Source organism: Rhinopithecus roxellana, chromosome 13 (genome assembly GCF_007565055.1).
Source record: "Rhinopithecus roxellana isolate Shanxi Qingling chromosome 13, ASM756505v1, whole genome shotgun sequence".
Taxonomy (NCBI): Eukaryota; Metazoa; Chordata; class Mammalia; order Primates; family Cercopithecidae; genus Rhinopithecus; species Rhinopithecus roxellana.
Genome location: NC_044561.1, coordinates 108,638,128 through 108,651,728, shown reverse-complemented (window position 1 = coordinate 108,651,728; position 13,601 = coordinate 108,638,128). Strand labels below are relative to the sequence as shown.

Here is a 13,601-nt window from a genome sequence, read left to right as displayed (position 1 = left end):
TGCAGAATACAGCAGAAAGAAATGGAGGGAAAACTAAGACAGACACAGAGGATAGATGAAAAAGCTCTGACAACCACTACTTTGAGTTCCAAGAAGAGATAATTGAGAAAATGGGGGAAAGGTAGCTTTCCAGAACTGTCCAGAACTGATGAAAGACACGAACCCTCAGATTCAGGAGTCAAAATTAACCCCAAGGGAGATAAATTTAAAAAAACAAACAACAACAGGTTGGACACAGTGGCTCACATCTATAATCCCAGCACTTCGGGAGGCAGAGGCAGGCATTTCACTTGGGTCAGAAGTTCGAGACCAGCCTGGCCAACATGGTGAAACCCTGTCTCTACAAAAAATACAAAAATTAGCCGGGCGTGGTGGCGCATGCCTATAGCCCCAGCTACTCAGGAGGCTGAGGCAGGAGAATTGCTTGAACCTCAGAAGCAGAGGTTGCAGTGAGTCGAGGCCACCACTGCACTCCAGCCTAGGCAACAGAGCAAGACTCCATCTCAAAAAGGAAAACAAAACAAAACAAAACAAAAACCAAAGAAAACCCAAAAAACAATAAAATGACACTATATATCCAGTGAAGAGCCCTTTCCAGCCCCAGGCAGACTTTATGGGGTGCAGAACCTGAGCCCTCTAGCTGACCCTGAGGGGAGGTCTGCTGCTTTGACTTAAAACACTTTGAGGCCATATATGGGGAATCTCAAGACCAAAGTGGGAAATCTGCCCAATAACGGGGCACTTGGTTCACTGTCTTCAAGCCTTCTCTGTGGCAGCCCCACCTTCCCAGAACTCACTGGAAACTAGGTGGGGCTCAGCCTCCCACTCTGGTCTCTGTGCTTCCAGACTTTTCTTTTCCTGTTCATCCATCACACAGCAGCAGGAGCAATTTATTGAAATCACAACTCTGACCCTACCTCTCCTCTGACCAACCCTCCCCACAGCTGCCCGTCACCTGCAGCATAAAGCCCAGACTCCCCTGGCTGGTACCGTAGGCCCGTTCAGATCAGCCCTGATGACACCTCCAGACTTGTGTCCCTCGACACCCTGTGATCTTTCATCTCTCTGTATAACATGCCGTTCCCTCCGCCTGGTGCGCCCTTCTCCTTCTTGAGTGTCTTGAGAATTTATGCTCATGTGCTTTAAGATTTTGTTTAAATGTCACACGCTCACAAAGGCCTCCCTGCTGAACTTTCTGCCCTCCCCACAGCAGTCATTTGCCCACAGTGCTTCTCCAGCTTGAACTTTTTATACTACACCATCATGGTCTGTTTATGTGTCTGTGCCACTGAACGTGCCATGCACTGTGAGCATATTGAGGGCAGGGACCAGGTCCTGCTGTATCTGTGCTGCTGGGAGCCAGCCAGGGCACATCACAGAGAGGTGGGTCCTACTCCATTTAAAAGGTGGGAAAGTCAGCATGAACCAAGGACAGTTAAAATTACCCTGTAAAATCCAGTAAACTGCCCCAGAAATGCAGCTATGTAGTTTTGCTCTCACCTCCAACTCCACAATTAGTAACATGGCTCACCTCATACTTCCTCTGGGCCACACACCCATTGTGCAAAATGGCATGAAAAGTCAACTGTGCTTTTAAAATTCGTTTTCCATCTTTCTTTATTGCTAAGAATTGAACTCATATAAATTAAATGTGCATATGGTTAACTGTACTACTAAATAAATGAAAAAAAAAACCAGATGAATGGGAGAGTGAATGGGAAGATAGATTTATATGTGGGTACATGCCTGAATAAAATAAGAATCATGCTCATGTTAATAAAAATAGATAACATTTATCGAGTTATTAATATGTGCTGGGGACTTTACATTTATCAATTCATTGAATTCTCAAACAATCCCATGAGGCTTATATTATGATCCCCATTTTACAGATGAGGAAACTGAGTCATAGTGAAAGTGAATAAGGTATATAGGTGGGCAGACTAAATGGATGGATGAAAGGATAGACCAATGGATAAATTGGATAGATGGGTGATGGATGAATAGGTGGATGAATGGATGGATACGTGGGTGGGTGGATGGAGGATGAATGGATAGGTGGGTGGATAGGTGGGTGAGTGGATGGATGGATGGATGGATGGATGGATGGATAGATGGATGTGTGGGTGGATGAATAGACAGATGGAAGACCAGGTGGCCAGACTGATGGAGGGGTAATAGGTAAATAAATAAAACAATGTTTGCTCCTCTGCATCCAGCTGAACTTCTGCCTTGTTGCCTGGATCTCAGAAGTCAACCTCAATCCAAGCTGCTCTCCCTGTCATCCATTCAGACTGGCCCCCATTCAATGCTGGCTGCCCCTCCACCCTTGAGGCAATCACTCACACCTGGATAACCAATTCCTCCCTACTGTCTTTGGTAGTAAATTATGTGACCAAAGATGTCCTTAACAGTATCTCCAATTCCATATGTTATCCCATTGAGAGGTGAGGTCTGTGTCCCCCTGTCTTTAATTTGGGTGGACTTGTGACTCTTGCAGGAATGATACAAGGCTATGTGATTTCCAAAGTTAGGTTTTAAAAGAGATTCAGCTTCTACTTGGCTCTTTTGGGAAGAGAGCCTTTAGAACCCAATGTGTCCTTAGAACTCAGCCGCCATGCTGGGAGGAAGCCCAAACTAGCCCACAGGAAGAGATAGCACACAGGTAGCTGTTGCAGCTGACAGCCCAGCTGAAGTCCTACCTGACAGCCAGTATCAACCGTCAGACACGTGGGTGATGATCCTCAGATGATTCCAGCTGCCAGCTGTCATGGTGCCCCCAGCTACTGAATCTTCCTAGGTGAGACAGCGGGCATCATTGAGCTCACGCCCCCACTGTGCCTTGCCCAAATTCTTGACCCACAGAGTCTGTAAACGTAACAAAATTGTTAGTTTAGGCCACTAAGATTTAGGCTGATTTTTTTTTTCCTGTAGTAATAACAGGAACATCCTCCCATCAGCAGCCAGGTCCTGTCTTGACTACCTTTGGGGAGGTGGCAGGGAGGGTCTGGGCTTTGCTGAACCATGTATCAGTCCACAGGGGAGACCCACTGGGCACAGGGAGCAGGGCCTCTCCGGAGCCTCCCTTCCCTGACTCTTTAGGGTGAAATGAGGTCAGCTTCCAGGTGTCCTGGATTCCCTACAGACAGGGGTCACAGACCAGGCTTGGGTCCCCTGTAGATGAGGCAGGGGCTCGGAGCGGGAGATTGACCCCAGCAAAAGCTTGTTCTAGCTCCATCTGAGCCTGGCCTGGTTTGCTTCCAGGTTTTGTTCTTTTAAAAACTGGTTCACTCAGTGGGTATTTAAGACAAAAGCCACAGACTGTGGTCTGATGCGAGGGAAAAAATAGTATGGGGGGTTGGGAATCCGACAGATCTAGGTTGAAGCCCAGCTCTGCCACTTCCCAGCCATTTGGTCTTGTGAGCTGCATCACCTTTCAGGGCCTCTTCTCTGTGTGGAGATAAGAATAGCTACCCCCATAATGGATTTGTTGTGATAAGAAATGAGATTCCAGCCTGAGCAACATGGTGAAACCCCGTCTCTACAAAAAATACAAAAATTAGCTGGACGTGGTGGTGCGTGCCTGTAGTTTCAGCTACTTGAGAGGCTGAGGTGAGAGGATAGCTTGAGCCCAGGAGATCAAGGCTACAGTGAGCTATGATTGCACCACTGCACTCCAGCCTCGGCAACAGAGCAAGACCCTGTCTCCAAAAAAACAAAACAAGGCTGGACGCAGTGGCTCACACCTAATCCCAGCACTTTGGGAGGCTGAGGTGGGCAGACCACCTGAGGTCAGGAGTTCAAGCCCAGCTTGGCCAACATGGTGAAACCCCACCTCTACTAAAAATACAAAAATTAGCCAGGTATGGTGGTACACATCTGTAATCCCAGCTACTTGGGAGACTGAGGCATGAGAATCACTTGAACCTGGGAGGTGGAGGTTGCAGTGAGCCGAGATCACACCACTGCACTCCAGCCTGGGTGACAGAGCGAGATCAAAATAAATAAACAAACAAACAAAACAGAACAAAAACAACCAAACAAAAAGGAATGAGATAAACTATGGAAAGCACCCTACTCAGTGCCTGGCACACAGTAGTAGGAGCTTAGTAAATGTCAGATGTTACCTTGTCTCCTTTCTGAGTAGAGAGTGATGATAGCCTATCTCTTTCATCCACAAGGCCTAACATGGTGCCTCATAAGCCATAAGTACTCAATAAATGCCTTAAAAGAATGGACGAATTTTACCAGAGGCCTCTGAAGTTCTTCTTCACTCGTCTCTAACCTTGATCCATGCATTGATACGATTCTCTTCCCCCATGGACTCAGAGCTCCCCAGGGACAAAGATGGTTGCTATCTCATTCACCTGTTTCATCCTCAGCATACAGTAGGTGCTTAATTGGTGACTACCAAACAAATCAGGTGCCTCCCTGCTTCAGCAGAGTCCTCAGTTCAGGGTCTGCACCTGCTCCTGCCAGGCATTGAGGTGAGGCTTTCGATTTATCATCAGGCTCTATTGACCAGAACCATCCACTGACCACCGCTCCCCCAACCCCGCCCAACCAAGCCCCAGGTGCCCTCACAGCTCACATGATGGATGCGCTCCCAGAAATATCCATAGACTTGAACACCTCTCAGAAATTTCTGCAGGACAATAAAGCAACTGTAATTTTGGAGTGTGTCTGCGGTTGCGTTCCCTCAAGCGCAGATCCTGGGATGAGGAGTTGGGTGCAAGTAGTTTACTTGGCACAAGGGGAACGAGCCAGGAAAGGGAGGGAAGTGGAGACATGAGCCGCCGCTGTGGGTGACTGTCCCACTGAGGGTCAAGGAAGTCCTTCCTGACCAGCCCCCAGGCCCTTTGCTCGAGAGCAGCTCCGGGGGAATCGAGTCTTGGCACTTCTAGAGGAGTGGGCTCTGCGCAGAGTCTCAGGCTGAGAGTCACAGGGAGCCCTTGGCTGGCACCTCTGGGAATGCGGGCAGGACACAGCAGCCTGTGCTACAATGTGATGTCCACAGGTGAGGGACAGCCAACAGTCATCATTCTTCAGGGGCTCGAGGCACAGGCAAGAGAGGCTTTGTGAACAACAGATAGCTCTGGTCCTTCACTGTCCACTCAAAAATGTAGGTGCGTGGGGCCACCCTGTCTCAGGGATAACTTTGAATCCGCTCTAATTGATCGTATTTAAAGTAACTCATTTGGAGAATCTGGGACTTTAACAGTTATTTGTGTAAGAAACCTCAGATCCCAGCGGAGAGGGTGGAAACCACTGTGCCACGAAGATAATGATGATCCCCAAATGCCCTCTCACTCTTCAAAGGCAGATTCCTTAGATCCAGTCTTCTTAGGTGGGCTGCAGGCTCCAGCCCCTCTGGTCTTGCTGAAAATCCAGAGCCTCCCAAATTACAAGAGCAAGGAGTTCTTCCAGGGCTTCCCAGGCTGTAACTCCTTGGTTGGCCCAGAGGTTTCTGCAGCTGCCTCTAGATGTTCCCTCCAGAAGCCGGGTCTCTGCCTCACCTTCTTGCGGCCACCTATTAATTGAGGCTCCTTGACTATTTCTAGACTTTTTATTTTTCCTTTGCTTTCCTTTCCTTTTTTCTTTCTTTCCCTCCCTCCCTCCCTTCCTCCCTTCTTTCTTTCTCTTTCTTGTTTGTTTGTTTGAGACAGAGTCTTGCTCTGTCATCCAGGCTGGAGTACAGTGGTGTGATCTCAGCTCACTGCAACCTTCATCTCCCAGGTTCAAGTGACTCTCCTGCCTCAGCCTCCACCAGCACTGGGATTACAGGTATGCACCACCACACCTGGCTATTTTTTGTATTTTTAGTAGAGATGGGGCTTCACCATGTTGCCCAGGCTGGTCTCAAACTCCTGGCCTTAAATGATCTGCCCGCTTCTGCCTCCCAAAGTGCTGGGATTACAAGTATGAGCCACCACACCCAGCCTAGATTTTTTCCTATATTAATTTAAGAAAGAACCACCTCTGAGTAACAGAGTTGGTACATAACAGTGACAATAACAAAGATAATAATATTAATACTTGTCTCCTTGAATCCTTTTTAGAGCAAGGTAGAACATAGATAGAGAAAATAGTGTCTAATGGTTTTAGCACTTTGCAGCTTACCAAAGGTTGTCTCACATACTAGTAATTTATTGAACACTACGAAATTAACAAGACAGACAGTCCCTATCCTCATGGAGCCCATATTCTGGCAAGAAAGATGGACAAGAGAGAAGCAGTTACAGCGAAGTGTAAGTAGCAGCATTTGATGAGTATTTGCCAAGCACCAAGCGCTGTGCTAAGTTCTTTGTGTGAGTTGTCCTATTCAATCCTTAAGCAATGCTTTGAAGTGATAGGGTCTTGTCCCCAATACACAGATGGAGAAACTAAGGCACAGAGAAGGTAAGCAATCTGCCCGAGAGCACACAGCTGGCAACGGAATTTCATACCCACGATTTTCTGATTCCAAAACCCATGGATCCAGGCTGGCTCATCCCTTGGCTCTCTACACCTCAGTTTCTCCATCTGTAAAATACGAGTAAATAATAATACCCCGCTTGGTCCAGCCCATGGCATGTCATGAGGATTAACCAAGACAGTGTTGGGAACACTGTAAATGGCCAAGAGTGAGCTGCTGTTTTTCTCACTCATGGCTGAGGCTCTGGCCTCTCGTGCCTGCCCCTTGCCCCTGAAGGCCACCCGTGCATGGCGTGGACTGTGGCCAACTGGCAGGCCTCTCAGTTCCCAAGGAAATCCCGGTCTGCCCTCACCAGCTCTCTAATGACAACATGGTTCCATGTCGTCTGTGCTGATTTAATTATAAATTAATCAGGAGACCCAGGCAGAAGCTCCTCTCTTTTCCCCAGCAAGCTGCAATGTGGCCCCTGTGTGCACACGCATGTGAGGGACAGAGGTAAGGCCCCCCTGGCTCCCATCTCGGGGGACGGCTGATGTAAGTTGGGATCCCTCACCTGGGGCTCAGGGGTCTCCCAGCCTCCACCTGGCTGGCCTCTCCCAAGCTGTGTTCCCATCCCCAGCCTTTGCCTTTGCTGTCTCTTAGGCCTCAAGTATCCATCTTACTCCGTCCAATCTTGTTATAGGCACATTTTCAAGGTTCAGCCTAAATGCTGCCTCCTACAGGAAACCTTCCGGATGCCCAGCTGGGATGATTTCCTCCCCTTCTGAACCCCCCAGGCAATTGATCTGGCCTCATCTGAAGGCCCTAACCACTCTGTAGCCTGATTCACCTCTCTGATGGGATGTAGTCCACCCGAGGACAGGGCAATATCCCCAGCGCCCAGCACGGGCTTGGCAACAGTAAAATAACACAATGAATACCTGAAGGGAATAATCGACCTAGAAATTCCCGAGGGCCAGAAGAACCTGGAGTCTAGAGCCCTGCCTCCTTCCAGAGCCCCAGCCTCCCTGCTGGCCCGTGGTGGGGGCTACATACCCTGGACGATCCCAGGGGCCCTTCCTGAGAGACCGGACTGCATCCTCTGGCCCCACCTGCCTTTTGGGAACTGCCCTCCTGACCCTCACTTGAGGGGAGGAGCTCGTATCAGCAGTCAGCAAAGGCTGGACAGAAATAGCCCACAGCCTCATCGCCAGAGCAGACCCGTGCACCAGCCCACCACCCCGTTTATCCAGGAACCAGAGCCACAATGAATCACTGCTCAGCAGGAACTACACTGAATAACCACTGTGATCATTTCTGTGTATTCTCTTATTCGATCTTCCAGTGACCCAGAGCAGGGGACATTATTGTCCCCTTTTGCAGATGAGTAAACTGAGAGGTGAAGTGATTTTATCGGCAATGGCAGAGAAAGATGTTAGCACAGTCTGGCTCCAGAGCCTCCACCCAGGGACACCCTCCACCCCCTACCCACAGGTGCTATACCCTACACCACACTCTGGCTGCAGCCTGGGCCCTTGACCTCTGACCCCCGGTTGCCCTTGTGGCAGGCGGGACCCGGGGACCAGGCAGCGCGCTGCCCACTACTGCCCAGCATTCTGGGGGCAGCATGAATGAACCGGCTCATGAATATGCAGGCAGGCCGGGCTGCGGAGCGCTCTCAGCTAAATCTGATCACAATGCGGGATAAATTAAGCGGCAAGATAAATGCATTAAAAATAACGGTCGGAGGAACAGGCTGTTCAAGGAGGGGTCTGGGGAGGAGGGGAGAGGCGCAGTGGGGGAAGTTCCACCAGGCACTGCCAGCCGTTCCCAAAGAGCCCCAAATGAAGTTCCCTTCCGTGGGGGAGGACCCTCTCCCCATCTCCACCCTCCCCTGGTTCCTATGGAAACGCAGAGCAAGTTTAGGAGGGAAAATGCCTGGAGATGAGGAAAATGGGGAGGGACTAAGAATAGCAGCTGGGCTGGGCTGGGGACAGGTGCAGATAGGGTCTCTTTCCTGACACGGGTGAGGAGAGGACCTGGGCCAGGCCAGGCTCCCCATACCCCTGCAGGCTTCTATCAGCATCAGGAGAGGGGCAGTGGGGGAGAGAACCACGTTCTGCCAGCCCCAGGGTCGAATACAGATGGTGTCCCTGGATAATGGCAGCAATAGTAACAGCAGCTATGTCTCCACGGAGCATTTGTTCAGGGCCCCACAAAGGGAGGCAGGCACTGGGGCATCTCTCTCTCTACAGGCAGAGAAGTGCAACCCAGAGGTATGTGGTGACTCGCCCAGCATCACACAGCTGGGACTGGACAGGGCAGCCTGGCTCCAGGCCTCTCTCCTGACTGCTGCAGGCCCATCGTGAGTCCCAGCACCAGCTACACAGGGCAGAGCTCATTCAGCAAACTTTTTTTTTTTTTTTCCCTTTGAGATGGGGTCTCAATGTATGGTCTCAAACTTCTGGGCTCAAGTGATCCTCCTGTCTCAGCCTCCTGTGTAGTTGGGATTACAGGCACATGCCACTGACCCTGGCCCTTGTTCAGCAAATCTTTATTGAGCAGCTACTATATTGCAGGCACTTGTGTAGGCACTGGGGCTACAGTGGGCAGGAGCATGTTTTTACTGGATGGAGACCGGGTGGCTTCCAGACTTCCTCTCTCGAGCCCAGACGGGGTGGGTTGGGAGCTTGGACCAGGGAAAGAAAGGTTCTGGGAAGCCAAGGATGGCTTCGCAGAGCTTGGAGGACAGAAAGTCTGATTAGACTTTGGCTGGGTGGGACAATCACAGGCTCCAAATCCAGCTCTGCCACCTGCTGGTTGTGAGATCTTGGGCCAGTTACTCACCCTCTGCACCTTGTTTCCTCCATCTAAAAAGTGGGGATGATGGCCGTACCCACCTCCTATGATCTAAGCAACGTACTAACTCGACAGTTCCAGGCACGTACTGAGCACGCTTAAATGTCAGCTCATCACAGTATTTTGTGTTTTTTTTTGTTTTTTTGTTTGTTTGTTTGAGATGGAATCTTGCTCTGTCTCCCAGACTAGAAGGCAGTGGCACAATCTCAGCTCACTGCAACCTCTGCCCCCCGGGTTCAAGTGATTCTCCCACCCCAGTCTCCTGAGGAGCTGGGATTACAGGAGTGTGCCACCACGCCTGGCTAATTTTTGTATTTTTTGTAGAGACGGAGTTTCGCCATGTTGGCCAGGCTGGTCTCGAACTCCTGACCTCAGGTGATCCGCCCATCTCGGCCTCCCACAGTGCTGGGATTACAGGTGTGAGCCACCATGCCTGGCCAGCTCTTCACAGTTTTATGATTTGACCGTTCAGGCAAAAGCCCCGCTCTCCACTCCACCCACCCCCAACCTGGAGGAGCTAAGGGTGTGCTTCTGTTCTTTCTCCAAAACTCCGACCTCAGGCTCCCAGAAGCTGTCCCCTGGGTGAAACGGGGTGGCCTACAGGCTCACAGGTCATTGCCCACCCAGCCTCCCCCAATCACACCTGGGCGCTGGGTGGATGTTTGTGAGCGAAGCACACCACGGCCCACCCATCTCTCCTCCGTTCCCAGCAGGCCCAGAGTGCAGAGGTGGGGAAGAAAAGAGAGGAGAGGCCACGGAGAGGTGAACCCCACCTGAATCAAGTGACAAAAAGGGAAGTTGGGGGGTGACGAGCAGAGAAACTTTGCTCCAAGAGATGTCTCCTCGGCAGCTGCCCATAGCATCGAAGCACACAACCTGGGCACTGCGCCACACTGGGTTTGCAACGGGCAGCCCTGACGCTTTCCTTCATCTCACAAGATGGGTTCACTTGTGCTCTGGAGGGGATTAATAAACACAGGAATTCAATGCAGGGCAAGAGTGGAAAGAAGCCGAAATGGCTGAGCCTAATGCGGGACCCTCCTCTCTGAGCTGGCGCCCAGACCTGCATGGCTGCTTCGTTGTTGGACGTGCCTGCACGCACTTTTTAGAACTGGGATTGTGGTCCTGAGCTGCCTGAAAACCTGCTCTCCCAGCTTGAAGGTCTGTTGCAGTCTCTTACTATTATTGTTATTTTAATTTTTGAGACTTGGTCTCTGTCACGCAGGCTGGAGTGCAGTGGCGCGATCATGGCTCATTGCAATATTTAACTCCAGGGTCAAGCGATCCTCCCACTTCAGTCTCCCGAGTACCTGGAACTACAGGTACGCACCACTACACCCGGCTAATTTTTAAAAATATTTTTGTAGAGACAGGGTCTCACTGTGTTGCCTAAGCTGGTCTCAAACTCCTGGCCTCAGGCAATCTGCTTGCCTTGGCCTCCCAAAGTGTTGGGATTACAGACCTGAGCCACCGCGCCTGGCTTGCAGCCACTGCTGAGCTGACCACAGGGGAAGGCCTTCACTTAGACCTGTGCTGGAGTCAGGAGGCCTGGATGGTGTGGCTTCCTCTTTAGGGTGGTGGCCTCTCCTCTCTTCTGTTTCTTCCTATCTCCCTCTCTCCCTTCCTCGCCCTCTCCCTCCCTGTCTTTCTGGTTAGTTCTCAGCTCACCTTTTCCTCAGATGGATCTTTCCTTTCCCAACTCTGAATGAACTGAGATCCCAGAGAGCAGAGCAGCACAGTGAAGGATGGAGAGAGACGAGACGGTGTCCGGGCCGGCCTGGCCGTCAGCACCCTCAGAAGCTCTGGGCAGGCCCTCCATGTCCTTTCCCGGGCCTGTTCCCCTTGTTGCCCTCTGCAGGCTCCAGGCCCTTCCTGCTCTGGGCCTCGTCCTGTGGGTTGGCCCTGCATTCTGTCCTCTCCAGGCGGACCCTCCATGTGCCTCTGAGACTCACCGCCCGGGCTCACACCTGCCCAGTCTCGAGGCCGCCTACCCTGGCTGCATCTCTCCCCTCCTCAGAACAATGAGGACTTTGTAACATGTCACATTCATTCTCCCGCTGTGCATGGTCTCAGGTGAGTGGGATCTGGAAACAGGAAGAGGGCACGTGAGGTATTGGGTTTGCAGGAAGTGGGCGGAGGACAGCCAGCAGGAACCGGCTTGTGTGCTCATGGCTTCCGGTGGCGGGGGGTTAGTTTTGATGCCGGCTTCCTGGGCACAGAGAAGCCTTCCTGGGGAAAGGCCCCATTCAAGGCCAAGGCCTTTCTCTAAGCAATCAGCCTGGAGAGCAGCAAACGCAGCACAAGCTCCTGCCTGGTTCTACAGATTCCGGGCCCTTCCCGTAGACGTCCGTGCAACTCAGTGGAGCCTCTGTGCTGGTTTGCTGTTTAGACTTCCAGTCAGAAACGATGTGATATCAACAGCAAAAACAAACACAAAAAACAAACAAACGAACAACAACAAAAACCCTTGACCCAGCAATTCCACTACTACAGAGCCTACGAACGCATATGGACAAGAAGCAAAGCTGCTTTCCAAGCATGTTCATTACAGAGCTATTTATACTGGAGCAAAATCAGAAACCTACTTCCCCAAAACAGGACAGTGGTTATACCAAGGTATAAACACAGAATGAAATACGCTGTGGCAGATAAAAGTGATGCCGTGGGCCGGGTGTGGCGACTCACGCCTATAATGCCAACATTCTGGGAGGCCAAAGTGAGAGATTGCTTGAGGCTAGGAGTTCAAGACCAACCTGGGCAACATAGAAAGACTCCATCTCTACAATTTTGTTGTTGTTGTTAGCCAGGTGTGATGGTGTGTTCCTGTAGTCCCAGCTACTCTGGAGGCTGAGGTGGGAGGATTGTGTGAGCCCAGGGGTTCAAGGCTGCAGCGAGCTATGATTAAATCACTGCATTTCAGTCTGGGTGACACAGCGAGACCCTGTCTCTAAAAAAAAAAAAAAAAAGTGATACTGTGAATGTAAATTTATGTATTGACATGAACAAATGATCAGTTTTACAAAACAGCATGTATAGTATCATCCCATTATATGTGTACACACACATACAAAAAAGTCTAGATGCTTTCCAGCAGCATTCTTGACCATATCTTGGTAGTAAGATTTGGGGAAAGTTATGATTTTTTTCTCTTATTTTTCCTTATCTATATTTTCTGATTTTTATTTATTACCTCATTATTACACATTCATTATAGGAAGACAGAACAGTATTATAATTTTGCATTTTATCTTGTTTAAAAAGTATAAACCCTTTGGCCAGTAATTCCAATTCTAGGAAGTTGTCCTAAGGAAATAACTAGGTTGATTACAAAGATGTAACTACAAGAATAAACCATGTACTGTTTCTCATAGGGGAGAAATGGACACAAGCTAAAATGCTGGGCATTGGGGATTGGTTGAGTAAAGCGTGGTGTAGTCATGTGCAAGGTGCCATGCAGCCACTAAAAATCATGCTGTGGAAGTGCAACTGTTGATTAGAAAGATGCTTGTGAATATATGATTGGAAGAAAAGAACAGGATTTAGAACATTATGTACTGAACCAGCCCCTCTGTAATATGTGCCGAGTCCTAAGACTGGAAGGATATATGCTTAATTGCTAATGGTTGTTTCATTTAGCGGAGCTGATTACAGGTGATCTTAATTTTCTTCTTTATACTTTCATGATTATTTGATGATAAATACGTATTATTACAAAATTTTAAAAATTAATTATTTAAGAAGGAAAAATAACCTATTCCAAGAGGTCAGGCAGTGAGAGGTGAAAGCTGGGCCCCCTGGTCCCGGCAGCTGGGCGCCATGGAAGCACCTGGGGAGGGGGTTGGAGCTGGGGACAGCCGGTCCAACACTGATGTGGAGTCTGTCTGCACCTGCAACGGCTAAGGAAGTGCACTCCTCCGCCCCGCCCCCTCCCTGCAGGCCTGCTCTCTGCCATTCACCCTCTGGAATTAGCTTGCAGAGACCATTTTAGGAAGCCCGTGGGCGGCTGGAAGCAGCTTGTGAGCAGAGCTGGAACCGGCTGAGAGCTGCAGAGAGCGAGTGCCCAGAGGAAAACAGGCAGAAAATAAGGGGAAGCCAGCACCTTTTTCCCATTTTTCTTTTTGGTTTGATTTTTCAAAAACAGTTCTCCAGAATATCCTCACTTTGGCCCAAATGTTTCTTCTTCTGCCTTCCTTCCTCCAGGTCTCCATAGAGGGGCTGAATCTAAACTTGCTATAAAGCCAGGACCAGGGGTCTGGTCTCAACACTTCCACTAACTCATTGTGCAGCTTTGCTCAGTCGCTCACCCTCTCTGGGCCTCAGTTTCCAATTTCTGTCACACTGGTCTGGA

The 13,601-nt window shown here is 49.9% G+C and overlaps 1 long non-coding RNA gene across 1 annotated transcript; it reads right to left on the bottom strand.

Moving 5' to 3' along the window:
- Positions 1 to 2,749: 2,749 nt before the first annotated feature.
- Positions 2,750 to 11,288, bottom strand: LOC115892756. Its single transcript, XR_004052642.1, has 3 exons — positions 10,922 to 11,288; positions 6,447 to 6,522; positions 2,750 to 2,868 (listed from the first exon to the last, which is right to left on the bottom strand). It is a non-coding gene; the product is annotated as an uncharacterized LOC115892756 (long non-coding RNA).
- Between the last annotated feature and the right edge of the window lie 2,313 nt (positions 11,289 to 13,601).